This window comes from Aethalodelphis obliquidens, unplaced genomic scaffold, assembly GCF_003676395.1.
Source record: "Aethalodelphis obliquidens isolate GAN/ISIS:26980383/991018 unplaced genomic scaffold, ASM367639v1 scaffold19, whole genome shotgun sequence".
NCBI classification, from domain to species: domain Eukaryota; kingdom Metazoa; phylum Chordata; class Mammalia; order Artiodactyla; family Delphinidae; genus Aethalodelphis; species Aethalodelphis obliquidens.
Window position 1 is genome coordinate 27,919,488 of NW_020837963.1, and position 20,713 is coordinate 27,940,200.

The following is a 20,713-nucleotide window of genomic DNA, read 5'->3' on the forward strand; positions in this document are numbered from 1 at the left end:
ACTCATCACAAAATGCATTTAAATGTTGATCTCTTCAAATGCACATAACTAATTCATGTTAAGTGGGAGTTCTCAGTCTCTGTCTCTGTCTCCCTGTCTCTCTAACTCTCTGTCTTTCTTTGTCCCAGCAGTCCATATTTTATATATATATATATATATTTTTTAATAGACTATATATGTGTTACTTTAGATGCCTGGTTGTCTCTTTTCTTGCATGTATGCAGTCTGTCTCTTCCTTTCAATTTACCTAAGAACTTACTTCAGGAAATGTGTAACTACCTGAATGATTAGCCTTTGGACCTGAGGTGAAATGGGTTGGTACCACTGGCCACACAGTGATAAAATTTTGACTTATTTTTTTATGAGAAATACTTTCACAAGGTGTAATACCAGGTGTTACATTAGGATCTGTTCCAAGCAAAGGGAGAATATGAAAGAGTCACTAAATCTTTATAAAAACTTGACGGGAAAGCATCTTCATTTAGTTGTGTTTACAAGGTGGAAAATAAAAAGAAAGACATAGATGGTAGAAGACATCACATTCATGATAAGTTTGGAAATACAAAACCAGGCACAATAAAAGAGGCATAATTTTGACAATCAAATGGAATTACTAAAGCAACAAATTTGAAACAGTTGAAGGAAGTTAAATAAGGTGATTTATACATGGGGTTCTTGCAAAATTAATCATTTGTCATCCAACATTTCCAAGTGCCAACCACCAATGAAGGACAGTAGCAGCGTGGTCATACGAAAATAGCGGCTTACAAAATAGTGAAATTACCACCATACAAAAGATAATTCCCTACTTACACTTCCAACAATCTTGTGAACTAAGCATAAAAATATTCTCAGTACAAACCCCTAGAAATATTAGATAAACTGCTGAATAAAATTACTTTAATTGCAATGCTGATCTTACAAAAATACAGCAACAAGAAAGAGGTGAAAATCAAGCCATCAACATGAGAGATGGTGCTGGGACCCAGGATGGTGGGGGTGGTGGAGGTAGAGATGTTGGAGGTGGCGATGGTGATGAACAATGGTGATGGAGGTGGAGGTGAGGGGCAATGGTGTTGGAGGTGGAGGTGAGGGGTAATGGTGATGGAGATGAGTGTAGAGGTGGGGAATGTGGAGGTGGAGGTAGATTGATGATGGTGGAGGTGAGGGGCAATGGTGATGGAGGTGGAGGTGAGAGGCAATGGTGATGGAGGTGATGGTAGAGATGTTGGAGGGAACATCTGTTAGGGACGAATTTGACAGAAGATGCACAACACCTGTGCACTGAAAAAGCTGTGGAGAGAAATGATAAAAGATTTGGATAAATAGTTATACAATGTTCATGTTTCGGAAGATTCAATATAGTTAAGATGTTGATTCTCCTCAAAGTGATTTATAGATTCAACACATTCCCAGTTAAAATCCCATCAGACTTCCTGTAGAAATGAAGTTAATTCTAAAATCCATATGGAAATGCATTGGACGTAGAACAAACTAAAGCAACTTTTATGAAGAAGAACAAAGTTGAAATGCCAACATTAACTCACTTCAAGTCATTAAAAAGTCACCTTAACCGAGAGAGTTACATACCGCTGTCAAGACAGACGAACAAACGATAGAACGGAATACTTGCACCATGTTCAAAGAGTAACTCTAAATGAATTATAGACCTAAATTTAAAACAATGCTCTAAAGATTCTAGAAGAAAACCTAGGAAAGAACTCTGCATATTGGCTTAGGCAAGCAATTTATAAATATCACACCAAAAGAATGATTCATAGTAGAAAAAAATAATCTTAGACTACCTCAAAATTAAGAACTTCGCTTTGAAGGCTATCGCTAAGAGGACGAAAAAGAGCAAGCCACAGGCTGGGAGAAAACATTTGCAAAGCATACGTCTGATAAAAAATTATATTTCGAAAAATAAAGAATTCTGGAAACCTAATGATAGGAAAATAACCCAAGTTAAAAAAAAAATGGGCAAAAGATTTGAACAGACACTTCATCAAGGATGAACAGATGACAAATAAGCACATGAAAAGATGCTTGATGTCACTTACCATTAAGTCAGTATAAATTAAAATGATAAGAAAATATCACTACATACCTATTAGAACGGCTAAAGTTGAAAGATTGAATATAACAAATGTTGATGAGGATGCAGAGAAACTGAAGCTCTCATACACTGGTGACGGGAATGTAAAACGGTGCAGCCCCTTTGGAAAACAGTCTGGCAGCGCCTTGAAAACATAGGCATATGCGTATGCTCTGATTCAGCTGTTTTATTCCTGGGTATTTATGCCCCCCAAAGAGAGCAACTGCAGGTACAAATACTTACACATGCGTGTTCATAGCAGCTTTACTTTTAACAGCCCCAAATTGAAAACAACCCAATTGTTCATTAAACGGCAGCAAAGCTATACAACAACCAACTACTATTTAACAATAAAAAGAAATAAGTTGTTGGTACCTGCACATGAACACATCTCAAAATAATTATGCTGAGTAAAGAAGCCAGACAGAGCAAAAAGAACGCACACTTGTATTAGCTTCTTATTTCTGCTCTTACCAAATAACTTCCAATATACTGATTATTTGTAATTGGAGTATAATTGCTTTACAATGTCGTGTTAGTTTCCGCTGTACAATGAAGTGAGTCAGCTATATGTGTGCCTATATTCCCTCCCTCTTGGACGTCCCTCCCACCCACTCCCATCCCACCCATCCAGGTGGTCACAGAGCTCCGAGCTAAGCTTCCTGTGCTTTGTAGCAGGCTCCCAGTAGCTCTCTATTTTATGCAGGACACTGCATGTAGTCTATCCTCATCTCCCAATTCGTCCCACCACCCAATTCCCCACTGTGTCCGCACGTCCGTTCTCTATGTCTGGGTCTCTATTCCTGCCCTGGAGATAGGTTCATCGGTATAAAACAGCTCCCACAGGACTGAAGGTCAGATCTGAAGGTTAGAGCTGGAAGTCAGTCTCGCTGGGTTACAACCACGAAGTTGGCAGGATTCCGTGCTGGAAGAAGCAGCGGAGAACCTGTTTTCTCGCCTCTTGCAGCCTCTAGAGGCTGCCGCGGTCCGTGGCTCACAGCCCGCGTCACTGCAACCTCTGCCGCTGTCTTCACATCTCTGTGACTCTGACCCTCCCTCCCCCTTATATGGGTCCTTGTGAAGACAGCCATCCACAGGATTAGTTCACATCTCAAGAACCTTGTGACTCAGACCTGCAAAGCCCCTCCTGCCCTGCAAGGTGGCGTGTTTGCAGATTCGATTCTGGGGATTAAGATGTGGATTTCTTGGAAGCCCATGATTCTACCTACTACAAAACGACATGATTCTATGCCATAAAATTATAGAAAATGCAAACGGACCTGTAGTGACAGGAAGCAGATCCGTGGTTGCCCAAAGTCTGGGAGGAGAAGTGGTGGTGGTGGTGGGAAGGTTAGGAGGAAACTTCTGGAAGCAATCCATGTCACTGTTTGGCTGTAGTGGTGCTTTCATATGTACAGACACGTAAACACTCACCAAACTGTACATCTTTAAAATGTACAGTGGGGGCTTCCCTGGTGGTGCAGTGGTTGAGAGTCCGCCTGCCGATGCGGGGACACGGGTTCGTGCCCCGGTCCGGGAAGATCCCACGTGCCGCGGAGCGGCTGGGCCCGTGAGCCATGGCCGCTGAGCCTGCACATCCGGAGCCTGTGCTCCGCAACGGGAGAGGCCACAAGAGTGAGAGGCCCGCGTACCACAAAAAATAAATAAATAAATAAAATGTACAGTGTATTGTGTATCAGTGACATCTCAAAAACATGTAAAATAAGTGTGTTCTGATATGACATCAGAAAATTACTAGTTAATAAATCAGTGTTTTTAGGGAAAAGAAGAAGAGACAGAAAAGAAGTAAAACTTCTAAGAATAAATAAGTTAATTAAAACTGAATAGCTCAATGGCAAGATTAAATATCAAACTAGACAAATCTAAAAAGGGAATTAAGACCTCAGTGGGGCATGAGGAAATTACACTGTAGACAGCACATAGAGGAGAAGAGACAGAAAATACTACCAGTGAAAAGATGTGAATAAGAGAGGAAACAGCCCAGCTTAGAGCCAAAATAGAAGAGAGAGGATGGGAAAGAGGAACATTTGGATGCATAAAGGACACAGACCTTAGATTCAAGAATTACAGTAAAGCTAAAGAAAGACCAAGCAAATCCACACCGAGTCCTCACAGTAAAATTACAGATAATCCAAGACCAAAATAAAACCGTAGAGCAGCCAAAGGTAGGAGACGGCTACAAAGGAACAGGAATCAGACGGATATTCCTCCACACGGACTACAAGGGCAAAAGGTAGGAAGGGAAATTCAACTAGCAATGAAAATTTTATATACATTTTAAAGGGTGAAAGGGCAAAAGGAACGTATCACAAAAAGCCTGAGAGAATTTATTTCTCATGGACTTTGATGACAGGATGATGAGGAATGTGCTTCAGGAGAAAGGGAATTGAACCTGGAAAGGATGGTTGGATTCACAGAGAAGTAGTAAGTAAAGAGGAACAGTGAGTGTGTAAATAGAGCTAAGGTGATGTTCACTGCACACAATAATAACAAAAGCAATCATCAAATGTCTGAGTATTCAAACAAGATAGAATTAAGATACTAGAAAAAAACATACAATAAGAAAGACATTTCTTTGAAATCAGTATAGCTGCTCAGAAGAAATGTAACAATATTAATCAATTTTAGATTTTTGCTAATCATGAATACGTGGAAAATGCCAGTTGTTACTTCCAAAGAGGACAAAAGTGATTAGTTTCTCAAGAGTAGGAAAAAAACAGTGAAAACTTAATCACCCAAAAGAAAACAGGAAAAATGCAGAGAAGCAAAGGAACAGAAGAGTAAATCCCAAGATCAAATTAGAAAAGTGAAAGAAGCTCCACTATTTTATTTTAGTGTTTTGTAATTTGATTTTTATTTTATATTGGAGTATCATTGATTTACAATGTTGTGTTAGTTCCAGTTGTACAGCAAAGTGGTTCAGTTATACACATACATGTATCCACTCTTTTTCAGATTATTTTCCCATGTAGGTTATTACACAGTATTGAGCAGAGTTCCCTGTGCTGTACAGCAGGTCCCTGTGGATCATCTATTTTATATATAGTCGTGTGTATATGCTCAACTATTTCAGTCCCAGCAAATGTAAACGGACTCAGGCAGCCACTGATAAGGCCAAGGCGTGGATTGGACTTTTTAGAAGCTCAGCTCTTCGCTGTTTATAGGAGACATAAATAAGGCATAATGACCCAGAAAATTTGATGGAGAAGGAAAAGTGTGTCTCAGTGCTCTGTCCTAAGTGCATGAATAACGTCCCCGAATAGATGTTAGGGAAACAGGCTGTGGGAGGCCGCAAGTGTCCGTACCCCAGGAGACCTGTCCCATCTGAGCAAGTGGCTCACATCCAAAGCAGACACAAGGGCTTTGGGAAATTGATAAAAACAAGAATCCCCCGACACATCAACATTGCTGGGATCCAGGTAAGCAATACTGTGAGAAAACCAGCAACTTCATCATAAAATTAGAATAAAAGAAAGAAAGTTAATTAGCTTAGTAACCAAGCCAAGAAGCTGAAATGAGAACAGAGTAAACCCAAAAGGATAAAAGAAATAATTAGCCCAAAACCAGAGGATAATTCAACGGGAACAAGAATAAAACGGAGGGAATCAGACCAAATGTGTTCTTTCAAATAAGCAATAAAATGGGCAGGTTCGTTTAAGAAAAGTGAGAAGAGGCCCACAAAAGTATGCATATTTGGATTATAAAGGGGGTGCAAAACTACAATGGGAAACTTTGAAAATTATAAGAAAATATTATAATTATATTATTTATATATAATTATAATTAATTAATTATATATAAAGAAATATATATTCTCTCTCTATAAAATGCCTTATATATATTTTACATGTATATATATAAGGTCTATCTATATAATGTTTATATATAAAGCTTTAACTTATATAACCTTTATATATAAAGGACTTTATATTACATACGGAACTTTCTATATAAAAAACGTACCACATATATATAATATCAATTTCATATAACATGATATATATATGTTAGAAAAAAGGGCATTAACAAAGCTGACTCAGATTTTTGACTAACAAACAGGTTTTTGATATACTTAATATGTTTCAAACTTAAATATTAAAATTATTTTTAATGAATATTTAATTTTTTTAAAGGAAACCAGAATCTCTTGCAGGAATGATGCCCAAGTAAGTCATGGCAGTGACTCCCCAGGTGAGCACTGGGGGTCCTGGAGGGGCAGGAACTTCAGCCTTAATGGGGCGATTGGCCCCTGGAGGGTGGGAGGGCAGGAAACCGGGACCTGAGTGCAGAAGGAAGGAACCTGGAGTGATGGCAAAGCGGGGAACTTTCCAGGGCTCTGCATGCGGAGGAATTTGGGGAGCGCCTGGGACACGCTGCAGAGGCAGTGGGCAGCTGTAGGAAGCTAACCTCTTCCCTCTGTCCCGTGACTGCCTGGGGTCTGCCTGCCTTTGCCGTGCACCGATTTCTGCACTCCCTGCGATGCTGCCCACGCAGGTGTCCCGGGACGCTTACTCTCTTACGTCCACAGGCCTCTCCTGTGTCCGTCCTGGCTGCCGGACCACCTGTGGGCTCACGGTCCTCCCAGGCCTGAGCAGAGCATCCTGCCCTCCTGCTGTTCGGGGGCCCCGCAGGCACAGAGAGGACCTGCTCCCTGGAGGACCTCAGTGCTTGCAGCAGACCCCGAACCCCGCTGAGCTAGACCCTCGTTAATATCATCATTTATCAACAAGGAGGTGTTAAATCCTGAAATGAATTGCCCAGGTCACAGCAGGATAGCAGGGGCAAGTCTGGAAAGCACGCAGTTAGCCCTTCAGAGGCTGCACGCTTGAGAGTGAGCCAGACATGCAGCTGCTTCACTATTATTATTATTTTCCACTTTAGTGCAGAATTTCCAGAGAAAGCTTGTCGGACTATTGGTTTGCAGTCTGACTAAAAGGAAAGTTTGGCTCCATAAAGAACACGGGAGCTTAGAAAAATGGACTGAGGGGCTTGGTTCCACTTTGACGTTGCCCTTTGGTTACACGTGCCGCGCTGGGGGCCTTGAGTTTTGTCGCTGTTGTTTAGCGGCATCTGGATTTTGATGCAATGTTGAATGGTGAGGAGGGATTCCTATTTTAGACGTGATGAGAGGGCGCATTCTCACTATAATTGCCTATAGTGACAATTAAAAACAAAAAAGCAACAGCTAGAGCTGGGACAATTTGAGTAACAAAATAAATAACGTAATACTGGATGTAACCCAACATACAATATAAATACTCATGAGTCTCTACTGATATAATAAATGATTGAATACATTAGTACATGGAGAAGCAGAGGCTCATATCCCAGGCAGAAGAATTCCAAGTAAGCTCCGTGGATACTCTGTCCAAGGAGGTGGAAAGGAAATCCCACTCCTTAGGCGTGGGCTGTGCACGACTTCCTCGTAAATAGTACAGCACATAGAGAAGGAAAGAAACGGTAGCTGTAAGGTGGATAAACCCGGCAAGCACCACCTCTGCCCAGGGGTCAGGGCAACATCAAAGGTGATGAGGCATGTTGATGAGATGTACCTTGATATGAGGTGAAGAAGACGGTGACTTACACTGCGGTCCTCCTTCCCCAAACCCTATCATAAGAAGAAACATGGAGGGAGGAGGGGCAGTACAGGGGGAGGGGATTCAGAGGTACAAACTGTTATGTATAAAATAAACTACAAAGAAATATTCTGCAGCACGGTATATAGCCAATATGTTATAATAGATATAAATGGAGTAAACCTTTAAAAACTGTGAATCACTGTATTGTACACCTGTAACTTATACATCAACTATATTAAAAAAAAAAAAAGAAGAAGAAGAAACATCAAATTCCAACAAAGCACCAGCCTGCTCTATATCTGACCAGGACTCTACAAAGTCATCAAGGATTTGTTGTCAAAAACCAGGAAGGCCACAACCAAGAGTAACCCGAGAAGACAGTGACTAAATGGAATGCAAGTAACCTGGATGGGATCCTGGGACAGGAAAAGGACTTTGTGTAAAAACCACGGAGATCCCAGAAAAGTAAGGATTTCAGTTAATAACAATGTATCAATCTTGGCTCATTAATTATCACAGATATGTCATACGAATGTAAGACGTTAATAAAAGGAGAACTGTAGGGCTTCCCGGGTGGCGCAGTGGTTGAGAGTCCGCCTGCCGATGCAGGGGACACAGGTTCGTGCCCCGGTCCGGGAGGATCCCACATGTCGCGGAGCAGCTGGGCCCGTGAGCCATGGCCGCTGAGCCTGCGCGTCCGGAGCCTGTGCTCCGCAACGGGAGAGGCCACAACAATGAAAGGCCCTCATACCGCAAAAAAATAAATAAATAAATAAAAGAAATAAGGGGAACTGTGTACAGGAATATATGGAACTTTTCTATCTTCTGAATTTTTCTTTAAATCTGACACTGTTCTAACAAAAAAGGACTGTGTCTAAAATTCACATCATTTTAGAGTTTACCTTAGAGCCACTGCCACTAAGAGAAGTAGTTTTATTTCATTTTTCTTTTGTTTCAGAGAATTACATGAGAAAAGGGCATAGCTAACTTCATCTGCTGTGTAACGACGGCCAAGGACGTTCTTAAATTTAAAAACATTGCTCCCTGGTGGACATCCCCTATACCAGCTGCCATCTGAAAATGAATTTTCCCAGCTTAGTTTTTAAGCACCTTGAAAATGGGAGTTTACAATGAAAGTGCTGACACCACCTGAAGGAGAGTGGTGTGAATGCATTGCTATAATTTATAACGTCAGCCCATATTCCAGACGCTTCCTCTATGCACTGTGCTTTGCACAAATAGGAAAAGAAAGTACTGCAGTGAATTACTGTGCAATTAATCATTTGACCATGAGGGATTCATTTACTAATTAAAAACGCAAAAAGAGTAAATTGAAATAACCAGTGACTACTAAATCACGTCTTCAGGAGCGTCAGCCGCAACGTAATAAATCACAGGGTATCAATCTTGAGTCCTACGCGTTTGGATACCTGTACTTCCAGACTGCCTACAACGTGCCTGACGTGTGCAAAGACTCTTCTCCTGTGCACTCCGCAATTTACATCTAGATGGACATACAGCTCCATTTAGACACTTCTATCTGTGTATGTCTCTCTCTCTCTCCGGACACACTACTTTGGATTCTAAAAAATAAAAAGTCAAAGAAAATGAAAACTTGGCATGAAAAAGTAATTAATAGAAACTAAAGCAGAGTATTGATATTATATATAAGTACATGGCATCCCCACCTTTCATATCGTGTTACTTACACCGTGACACTCATGCCCTGGTACTTAAACTTGACCCCTTGATTCTTCAGTGCAGGTCAGACCCTAGGCAAGTTCACGAACCTATTCGACCATTATTTGCATCCTCTCCTATTTCCTTAAATTACCCATTCTGAATACTTAAATATGTTATCAGGAGGCATGGCCCGATAGAATTAGAAAATTATAATTTTCGACGTAATTTTGAAATACTCTCATGAGGAATTTAGTGAGACAGCAAAGAGGGTGAAAGCCAGACGGAACAGATGTGGATGTAAAGCTGTCAGATCCTCTAGCAGCTCTGGGTTCTCTTGGTTCCCATACACTGGGTGCGGGGCATGGAGGGAAGCTCCCTCCCTTTTTCTAACGCTGCTCCCCTGCAGGACGCCGCAATTCATGCAATGCTCCCCAGAACAGAGGGAAGATGGAGTAGTACATGAGGCTACTGCGGAGACGAGGAGGGTAAGGTGGGAACCAGAGGAAGGGGAACAGGGTGTTGCCATTTAAATCACACACTGAAATAAGGACAGAAGGAATTTCTCCTGAGCAAGATGTTGCCGTTGGGGGGAAGTGGGCTGTGTTGGCAACCACTGCAAAAGCTGTGGCTGTGTCGTGTCTGGACACTTTCTCTTCATTGAGGTGGAAGGTGTCTCCCTGCTGAGTGGGTGTGCAGTTAGAGGGAGAAGGCATGGTGGCAGCATAGGACAGGTGGTCCTTTTCCTCAGTGTTCGATCCAGAGTTTCTGTGTTCCACCGTGGAGAGATGCTGCCAGGCGTCCCTTCATTCAGCGCATGTGTCTTGAATACCTACTGTGTGCCAGGCGCTGTTTCGGAGCTAGGAATATACTGGCCCAAGCTCACAGGGTTCCTACCCACCTAGTCCATTTTGTTATGAAAGAGAGAGACAGAAAATAAACCTGACAGAGACGGATGGTGATGATGATGACAGGTAGTTAGGTAGGTAGGTAGATAGACGGTTGGACGGATAGACAGATAGATAGATGCAAGATACACAGATAGGTAGATAGATCTATAAATACATAGATCTGACCGACAGAAAGTTTTATAATGTGATAATACCATTATTTCCTCACAAAGGCATTATTATGCAAACATAATTTTGGAAGTGATCTTAAATCTGCTACCGATCAAGAGTTGGGACTTTGGAGACAAACTTGGGTTCAAAACTCAACTCAGCGCTTACCAGGTGGCTGACCTTGGCAGGGGTGACTCAGGTCTCTGACGCTCAAAACCCCTCCTCCGCTGAGTGGCACCGGAAGCAGAAAATGTACAAAAGGCTTTAGTACCTACCCAGTGGGACACGTAACAAGCGATCCATGCGTCGTATGGGTAGTTTTTACAATACATTTTATCTTTTTTCTTACTAGTTTACATCTTTCAGAGGTCACTCTTGTTGCTTTCCCACACCTGCCCTGATTTGAACGTTCCCCTCAATATCCATTTCTCGCTTTTCTTTCCTAGTTTCTCTGCAGTTCACTCATATTTATTATGCTATCGTCTCCTCCTTTTTCCTCCCTGGGCCCATCCCTTCTGACAACATATAGCACAATAAAAAGGCCATTAGTGTTAGTTGAGTGGGTAAAGATTATTGTACAGAAGGAGAGCTGCAGACAGAATGTATTTAGACTTTCAAAAATCCTTTGATAAGGTTTTATACCAAATGTCATTAGATATCCATTCATCAAGGGACTGGAAACTGATTTTCGTGGATCCCTAGAGATCAGGGTTAGAATTAATGTTACTTAATAGCTTTATAAATGATCCAAAGAAACAAATAGACCCTTCTGGTACAGTTTCATTTGTTTGTTTTAGTTTTTAAGTGGTATTCTGACCTTATGGGCAATACTTTATGATTATAAAACACAAAATTAGAGTCAGGAAACCTGGCTTCTAGTTTGAGAATTTCTCTGACAATGTGACGTATAGTAAGGCATTTTAGTTTAGGGCATTATTTCATATCTTCAAGGTGAGAATGGTGGCAGAGAGTACGGTCCAGCAGCAGAAAACCCCTCTTCCAAATGAATTCATAGGTATCTCTATATCTTTACCTACATCTGTTTTCTGTTCGAGGTTGCTGGGAAATGTAAAGGCTATAGGAATAAACCACAGGAAGACTTTACCTTCTAATGCCTTCAACCATCATTTATATACCAATGACACACCTATCTATTCCTTTGGTTATTCCTCTCTTGAGGACTATATCTTAAAATCCAACTGGCTTTTTGACTGGATCTTCTCATCTTCAAATCCCACAGGCAGTTCCAATCCAGTAGTCCAGGATACACGTACTTTCTCTCCATGCGCACCAGACTTTCCCTCTGCAATTCTTACAGTAGAGAATGTCATTTCTCAAGTGCAGGGGTGGATTCAGGATTTATAGCACATGAAACTTAAGCCATTTGATTGGGGGCGGTGGATCTTTAAGGAAAAGAATACAAAAGCATAAATTAAATATGTAGGACGGAGCCTTGAAAAAGTGTATGTTGCAGCCCTCATGATTCAGCTGCACCAGCTTCACAGCGAGACTGTCTCCCACCAGTTCAGACCCTGGGACACTGGCTTCACTCCGCCACCTCTGTTGTCTTCCCCACATTCACTGCTAGTGGTCCGTCTCCTCATAAATATCTCCAGTCTGACTTCTCCCTCAGTCTTGGTCAGGCCCTCCTCCTGCCAGTCAGGATAGTGATTATCACCCTGTCTTGTAATTGTTGTGTTACCCCTTGCTGGTTGCCGACATGTGCCCATTGAGCTGAGGGTAGGAGCTCTGATCTTAGACCCACGACATGCCTGAGACTTGGATGCTGTTGAATCCATGCATTTGAGCAGGAAAGTATCAGGGGGCTCTCGGTGAGAGGATGTGGTACATGCTCTATACAGGGAGAAAGAGCTTAAGTCTCCCTTGGAGGCCAGGGAGAATGAGAATGCAAATATTTTTATGTGGTGTCTAGAAAATTTATGGAATACACTGTCTTATAAAATATAAACAGACTGAAGGTGTATTCATGTTCCTGTGTTGTAGAAATCTAGTAAACACTAAGGGAAGTAGGATGGTTTGAATGAGGCCAGTTTCATCTTTTCCTCTGTTATCTAGAGAATAATGAGGTGTCTTGAATTGAAGAAGGAGAGAAGTCAGGGTAATATTTTTAATTATTATTGACCGAGGGTGGAGATAATTGAAGTAACGGTTTTTTAGAGTTTTTATTTCATGTTGAAAGACACTTTTAACATAAAGGCAGGCACAGGTCTAGCCTAAGAGCAGAGTGTCCTGTGGCACAAATTCTGACAGCTGGTGCCAGAATGAGACGCGTTCTGAGTGAGCATAGACCACAGTAAGCAGAACGGCGGGCATCAGACGTGGTTATGAGGGGCTACGGCAGTGATCAGAAGGGATGCTCTACCTATGTGTGTGGTGAAGATACTGAACAAGGATCGTGAATCCCTTTTAAGAACCACTGTCAAGGCACTGTGTAAGGACAGGAATGTGCGCCAGCTTTTGTAACGTCAGCATATTGGATGATGATGAAAAATATTGTCAATCAGAAAACACATCAAATGTACTCAGGACAAACAATCTGTTTAAGACTAATATGTATTTTCAGTGGGATTCGGACAATGTGACCTAAAACTCAAGCTTATCCGTGCTCTGTACCTATCAGAGGAGAACTTGGCCAAAATTATGTTACAAAGAAATAAATCTATGCTATGGAACAAAAAGCAAACCGGGAGCCCTTTGAAGTATGGTTGTGTCAGAGCCCCTTCTGCCTATTTCTCTCATATACTCTCACCCTCTCATGTGTGATATAATCGACTTTCTCACATTTCTAGTTATCTGTCTTCCTCCCGCTAGAATGTAAGATCTTCAAGGGCCAGGAGTTTCTCTTTTGTTCCCAGCTGTATCCAAGCATAGAGAAAATGCCTCAGTAAATATCTGTAAAAATGGGTTAGTTCTTTTTTAGAGCCTTCAGTAATGATGTGCATTTCCTTCCCTTAAAGCACTTTTATTTTGTAAATAGTAGTGTGCTCAGTGGTTGAGTGATAAAGCATCTAAAAATAAAGGAATCATGGAAAGTCCCCGACTGCCTGGACTGAAAATCTAGCAAGGGTTGAGTTTAGGAGACAGAGAAAAGGGGGATGTCAGGGGCTCCTCCGAGCTGTCTGTGTCCACAGCCAGCTGTGTGGAATAAAGCACGGACTGTGCACTACTCGTTGGGGTGCTATAATCAGTACTCTAAGGTAGAGTGAGGATAAAACAGAAGGAAGATGAAGTGTACAAAGGTGCTCATAGACCCAGTATTTAGTGCAATTTACTCAGGATATTTACGCGTGGTCAGCTAATAGATCTATGGGTCAGAAAATTGGCTATTGGTCTGACTACATAGCAGGTAGAAAGCAATATTTCCTAGGGGTTATGTTCAAGATTCTCCCTATGCACAGAGTTGCAGATATCCTAAAATTGTGAGATCAGGAAAGCATTAAGTTATATGACCTAAACAATACCTTCACTTAAAAAAGTCTTTGGAGATTAGCACATCATCGAAATATTAAAAAAACAATATAGGGCTTCCCTGGTGGCACAGTGGTTGGGAGTCCGCCTGCCGATGCAGGGGACTACGGGTTCGTGCCCGGTCCGGGAAGATCCCACATACCGTGGAGCGGCTGGGCCCGTGAGCCATGGCCGCTGAGCCTGCGCGTCCGGAGCCTGTGCTCCGCAACGGGAGAGGCCGCAACAGTGAGAGGCCCGCGTACCGCAAAACAAACAAACAAATATATATATTTTTTAAGCATTTAAAGTTTGTAGTGTATATATTTATATTCTTTAGGAAAAAAAAACACAGAAAAAGGTGCTTTTTTTGCAGACCTGGAAACAGAACCAGTTCTCAAGGCACTGGATTTAACAGAGTCATTGATCACATTGGGAGATCTATTTAAAAAGTTTGGGGGCACTAAGCTTTTTAACATCCATAGAGGAAATCCACCCACGGGTCTTGAAAGGGTTAATACACCTCTCCAATCCCCGCCACCCTCAAAAGAGCAATTTGCTCCTGTCTCTGCAACACCATTAGGCTCCCCTTTTCCGCTGTCACGTATTTGCGAATAGTCCCCAAAGGGGTGACTCGATAGATCTAAAAACAGTAAAATCCAAACTTATGAACTGCCTTTTAAGTGTAAGTGTCCTCTCTCTTCCCCTAAAACATTGCGCACACTGTCTATGAGCTCAGACGCCACACAAGTCAAGGTTAGAATTTCCAAGGAAAGGCTGGAATTCTGGACAGTGTTGTTTCGGAACATTTACGTATTTTTTTCTGAATTGTCAGGAGTTCGTCCCCGTAATGGTGGTCCATCATGCGTTACTATTACTCGTAATGGCGGTCCATCGTGCGTTACTATTATTTATCAATTGTAATCTGACCGGTTGTGGTTTTATGCCCATTGGTCGCCGATTATGACAATTCTAAGCTGGCCATTTTCTACCAGCGGTAACTTTTCAAAATGCGTATTTCAACTTTTTATGTCGGTAGAAAACACGGTTTACTACAATAAGATAGTTCTATTTGCCAGCTTCTGTGAAGATTATTTCTAGCGTAATATAAAATACTCTCTGTGCTACATTCCCTTGAATTCAGTTCAATTCAACAGACACTGAGATTGAGAAAATGCCAAGCTTCAAATGCATTGAGCGAGGGTCCCTGTGCGTGGAACCCCCCAGTTCTGGGTGGACCTGGGGTTTGAGTACACAGTTCAGTGAAAGGTGAGGATAAACAGTCTCTTTGAAATATTGTATGTCAATCTTGCCTTTCTTTTCTAGTAAACATCACCTAGTGAAAAATGCCAGTGGGTTTTAAAAACCAGAAAGGAGAACAAAAAGTAAAGTAAGTGTATAGAAATCAAAATAACAAAACAACTCAATACAGGTGACTGTTGCATTAATTTTATTTCCCAAAGCAGGTGTAATTCTTGGTATTGCATGACTCCCTGTAAAACAAATTGACACATGTTTATTATATTTTTTAAAACTGAAGCAAAATTGAATAATGTTCAAGACCAAGGCGGGCTGAAACATACGCTGTCTCCAGGTCCACAGTTCTTTTTACTTTGATGAATAACGGTGGAAAAGTTGTCCTCCTCTATATGTGCCCTGGATGCTTTATCAGGGAAGGGGGTGGAGATTAGCATTTATTGATCAGCTGCTATGTTCCAGGTGCTATGATAAACAACTCGGATATATGCTATTATGTTTAGCAAGAACTCTTGCACAGCCTTTTAAGCGGAATAGTGTTCTCCCCAATTTTTATGATAAGAAAATTAAGATACCAAATGGTCAAAAACTACACACTTTTCTTTAGTGCATGTCAGTGCTGATATTGGAATCCAGGTTCCAAAGACCAAGAGAGAGTAAAATAATTACATTTCTTACCTCTTAAAAGTGGCCAAGATCAAAGAGGTGATACTGGCAGTGTTTAAGTTCAGGATAAAAGGTTTTATATATTCTTCATAGTATTGTGCCTTCAATAATGTGCTTAATATTAAGTAAGTCCTTACAAAGGCAGAAGACTTGATACTGACTTTAAATTATTGTCTTTTAATGTTATAAAAATGTCAGTTATCACAGTTAATTTTAGAGCTGTATTTTGAGAATTTGTCCTTTGATTCCATGTTTATAATACATCATATTTCTTTTCTCACTGACATCCATTACACACTTGCACACTTAAAAATAATCAGGATATTCAGCATCTTGGAAGGTTTAGACTTTGTAATTTCCCTTTCTCATTCACAGAGGATTTAGAGGAGGGTAAACAAAACAAAACAGCGACAGCTCAGCACTGCTGCCCTGCCTAAGCCCATCTACGCACAGGAGGAAGCTTGGGACAGGTTGCTCATTAGAGACAGTCACAGAAACCACAAAGCTTTGACAGTTGCCCTCGGTATCCATGGGGATTGGTTCCAGGACCCACCACAGATACCAAAGTCCACAGATGCTCAAGTCCACACCTGGCCCTCTGTCTGCATCCACGGTTCTGCATCCTCGGGTTCAATCAACCACAAGTTGTAAACATAGTACAGGATCCGAGGTTTGTTGACTCCAGAGATGAGGGACCCAGGCATACAGAGGCCCAACTGCATTTACTTTGTTTCTTAGACAATTTGAAAGACCTTCTTTCCTTTTACCTTCCTCAGTCTTTTATAAACCCACCACTACCAACACCAACACCATTAAGTCCAATACCACCACCACCACCACCACCACATCATCATCAGCAATGCCAACAGCACCACCACCACCGCCGCCAACAGCACCACCTCCACCGCCACCACCGCCATAACATCCAATACCTCCACCACCACCAACACCCCTACCATCTCCACCACCAACACCACATCATCAGCAACGCCAACAGCAACACCACCACCGCCGCCAACACCAACACCGCCACCACTACCACCGCCATAACATCCAATACCATTTACACCACAACTGATACCGCATCTCAGTAATACCAACAGCACCAGCACCACCAGCCTGAGCAGTGCCACCACTAGACTATTTAAGTAGCGGAGGGAGGAGCGACCTCCCTCTAGAGCTTCCTTCTGAACTTCTATACATTTCCTCCCTGCTTGCCATTTCCTCCCTACATATCTCACACCAAACTCACGAGTTGCCCATGTATCTATCATGCATTTACTGTGAATTTTTACTAACTACGTCTTAGTTTAGTGACGTTGTTATGTCACTTATCTGTTGCATTTGATTTACTTCTCTGAAAAATAGACTTAACCTGTCCCTCTAGCTCTAAACTTCAGATTTGCACATATCATATGTCCCAACAATATCTGCTCTGTGAAGGCCATACATTTAAATTCTCCAGTCCATTTCAAGGTCCCCAGGCACTTTTTAAAGTACTCCTGAAGAATGATATTATAGTAAAACAATGGCCAATCTAGTTAACTGATGAAAAATATTGGCATTTCAAAGTCATTAATTGTGTCGTATATATGCCCATTTTTGTGATAAGCTAAATTATAGATTTATTGGAGGCTCCTTGTAGAAAAAGAAAGGGGACTTTTTTCCTTAGCATGTATGTCTCATCACATGTATCCCCTACATCCCCTACACGAATTTGCTAATTCGTGCAAACACACACGCACACACACACACACACACACACACACATGCTTGTGTTCAAATGGAGGGTAGATATAGCCAAAGACAGTAGGTGCTTACACTTTTAAAAGGTAGTTGTTGGGGCTTCCCTGGTGGCGCAGTGGTTGAGAGTCCGCCTGCCAATGCAGGGGACGCGGATTCGTGCCCCGGTCCAGGAAGATCCCGCATGCCGCGGAACGGCTGGGCCCGTGAGCCATGGCCGCTGAGCCTGCGCGTCCGGAGCCTGTGCTCCGCAACGGGCGAGGCCACAACAGTGAGAGGCCCGCGTACCGCAAAAAAAAAAAAAAAAAAAAAAAGAGAGTTGCTGTCCTTGTCTTCCCAATTAGTTACAAGGAAGGCACCCACAGCTCTACGATGGGCTGTGTGGTTGACGCCTGTTACGCCATTTAAGCAGGATTTTAAATCTAATGTAAACCCCGACATGTAGCATGTAAATGCTACCGAATTTGCACAGGTAAATTGTGTGCCTGGATGAGGTCACTGGGATTTAGCTCTTTCATTTACGTCTCTGGAAGAGCCACGAGTACACAGAGGAGTTGTTTAATAGTTATCTGCCAACCCCACTTGTCTTCAAATATTGTGATTTAGATAGAAGTCTAATGCATGAGAGCAACTTTTCCCCGGAGCCTTCTTCAGAATATAAACTAAGTGACGTTATAACCGAAGCCTCTCTGAGCTCAGCATAATGAATATGAACCATCATGTGCTCCTGACCAAGGTCATGGGATGAGAATGAATTATTCTGTTAACATCTCTTTTAAATAGCGTCAGGGATAATAGATGGAGAGATTCGATGTCATACTGATAATATTATCCACGCAGAAACAGCATACTTCACCTTGTTAAAACAATTAAAATGTGCTTCCAGGATATTTTACACCACAGCAATAGGATGCTGGGGAGTGCTTATCGCGTGTGAGTGAATACATCAGCGTGAGCCAGTAATGCAGATAAACTGATAAAAATCGAAAAGCTGATTTGTATGCTATGCTAATTCAGGATCATCTTCTTGGCCCAAGGTACTACCTAAATGCTGCCTAAGATTGCCACAGGCTTTAGTGGTGATATTAGATTAAATTCAATCCTTTTGCTGATACATTTTTCCAAAGAAATTACATCCACCATTCTTCAGTCTAAACTCCCTTTAGCTGCTAAGCAGCCTCTAATATTGCATTTTAAGCCTCGTACATTGCTGTTTGCTTCCCAGACATATTTAAGCTTCGTTGTCAGTTATAGATTATTTTACCCCAATCATGTAAATCCATAAAAAACAAAGATCACTGAAGTCTTTTGATAGTGACCTGATTCTCAGTACGATATAGAAATAACTTGACGTGACTCTCAACTCTAGAATCATCAAATGAGTGAACACAGCAGAACCATTTTACAACAGTTTGCCATGGATTATTTTATAAATAAATCATATTCACCATAAGAAAAATTCCAACCAAAAGTACATTGGCTAATGGGTAGGGGGTTTCCTTTAGTGGTGATGAAAATGTTCGGAAACTACATAGTGGTACGGTTGTGCAACACTGTGAATGACACTGATTTTGGACCCTTGAAAATGGTAAAATGTCCAGTTTTATTTATGTGAATTTTATCACAGCACAAAAAAGTCATCGGTGTGTGAGACGGTTGTCAGGCCCAGAAGCCATCTCCTTCCCCCATGGCCACAACCCTCTTCATTATCAGCATCTCACTTATATGATTCCCACTTACAGGAGTTAAATGTTAGGCAATCTTCCCAGACTTCTGTGTGATATAGTTTTCCTTCCCGGTGGGGTTCCCAACTGACATGGCAACCTTTGAGCGCAGTGTTTACTCCCTTCCACCCTTCTCAACACTGTTCCCTCTATTTCCATACACATTACACACACACGTTTTTAGATTCGAGAGAATGAAAATATTCACAGTACACGTGTGCAGGCCACTGATGGTCTAAATGATTTTTCTTAATTAAGGTGAGTAATCATATTGTTACGATTACCTATTAAGAATAGTATTTGTATTATTCTCAGAGAAAACTTTATGTGATTTGGAAGAAACGATTATCTTTAAAATCTCTCAAACATGTTACACTTGGGAAATTTTCGTATTTTAATTAAGACGACAGGGAAGCCGACTGAATAGCAACGTCTATCCCGTTTCCATCAGCTTTTTAATTATGCTAGGCCTGGTCGTTTCCACTTGATCCCACATAAATTTTGCATGTATAAATGGAGCTGAAGTTTCAAGGCCGGGATCAGGTTTTGCATTACTGACAAAACACATATTTACATGAATGAACCCCCTTGACTGTATGTAATTAGTCCTGGGACAGGAGACTAATGGGATCCTCAGAGTAAGGACTTAAAGTATTAGTTTCTCATATTTATGATTAATGCTTTTCTTATCGGCCCAAGGCCCTGAATAGGATCATGTAAAGCATGTCGGGTTAAATCATTCTCTGTTACAAAATACAGACATTGTACCTCAGTGAAGCCCAGAGGAAAATCTCGGCTTGCTTTCTATACCTTCATCAGAAATAAGCCAAGTCAGAGACAGGAACGTTGTTTTTCATTCTTTATACTTTAAATGGTTTCGTAAGATTTGACACACTTAGAATATGCCCTTCCCGTTAGCTACAGCTATCACTGTAAGATGTTTGTCTTAGTGCTGTAAGCGCGTGGTGTGTTACATCCCTGCTTATTCATGTACTCGTTGATAAAGATCTCCCATAGATCATATACAAATCATAAGTGTCAGAAAGCCATCGGGGACTCACAGTGTGCAAATCTATGACTAGACTTTTATGGAACAATGGAATTCATATTTGGCATCAGTAAACTATGAATGTTCCCTTAGCAGGCAAAGTCACCTGGTTAAGGACCACCAAATTAGATGATTTCAAGAGGTTCCCAAACGTTCTCAGTTCATGGTGCCCCTAATGTCTCAGTAATTTTCTCAAAATGCACGTAAGCCAAAAGAAATAGTTAACATTCCAGAGAAAGACAAAAAGTCACATGCTATCACTTATATGAGGAATCTAAAAAAAAAAATACAAATGAACTTATTTACAAAACAGAAATAGACCCACAGACATAGAAAACAAACTTAGGGTTACCAAAGGGGAAAGGCGGGCAAGG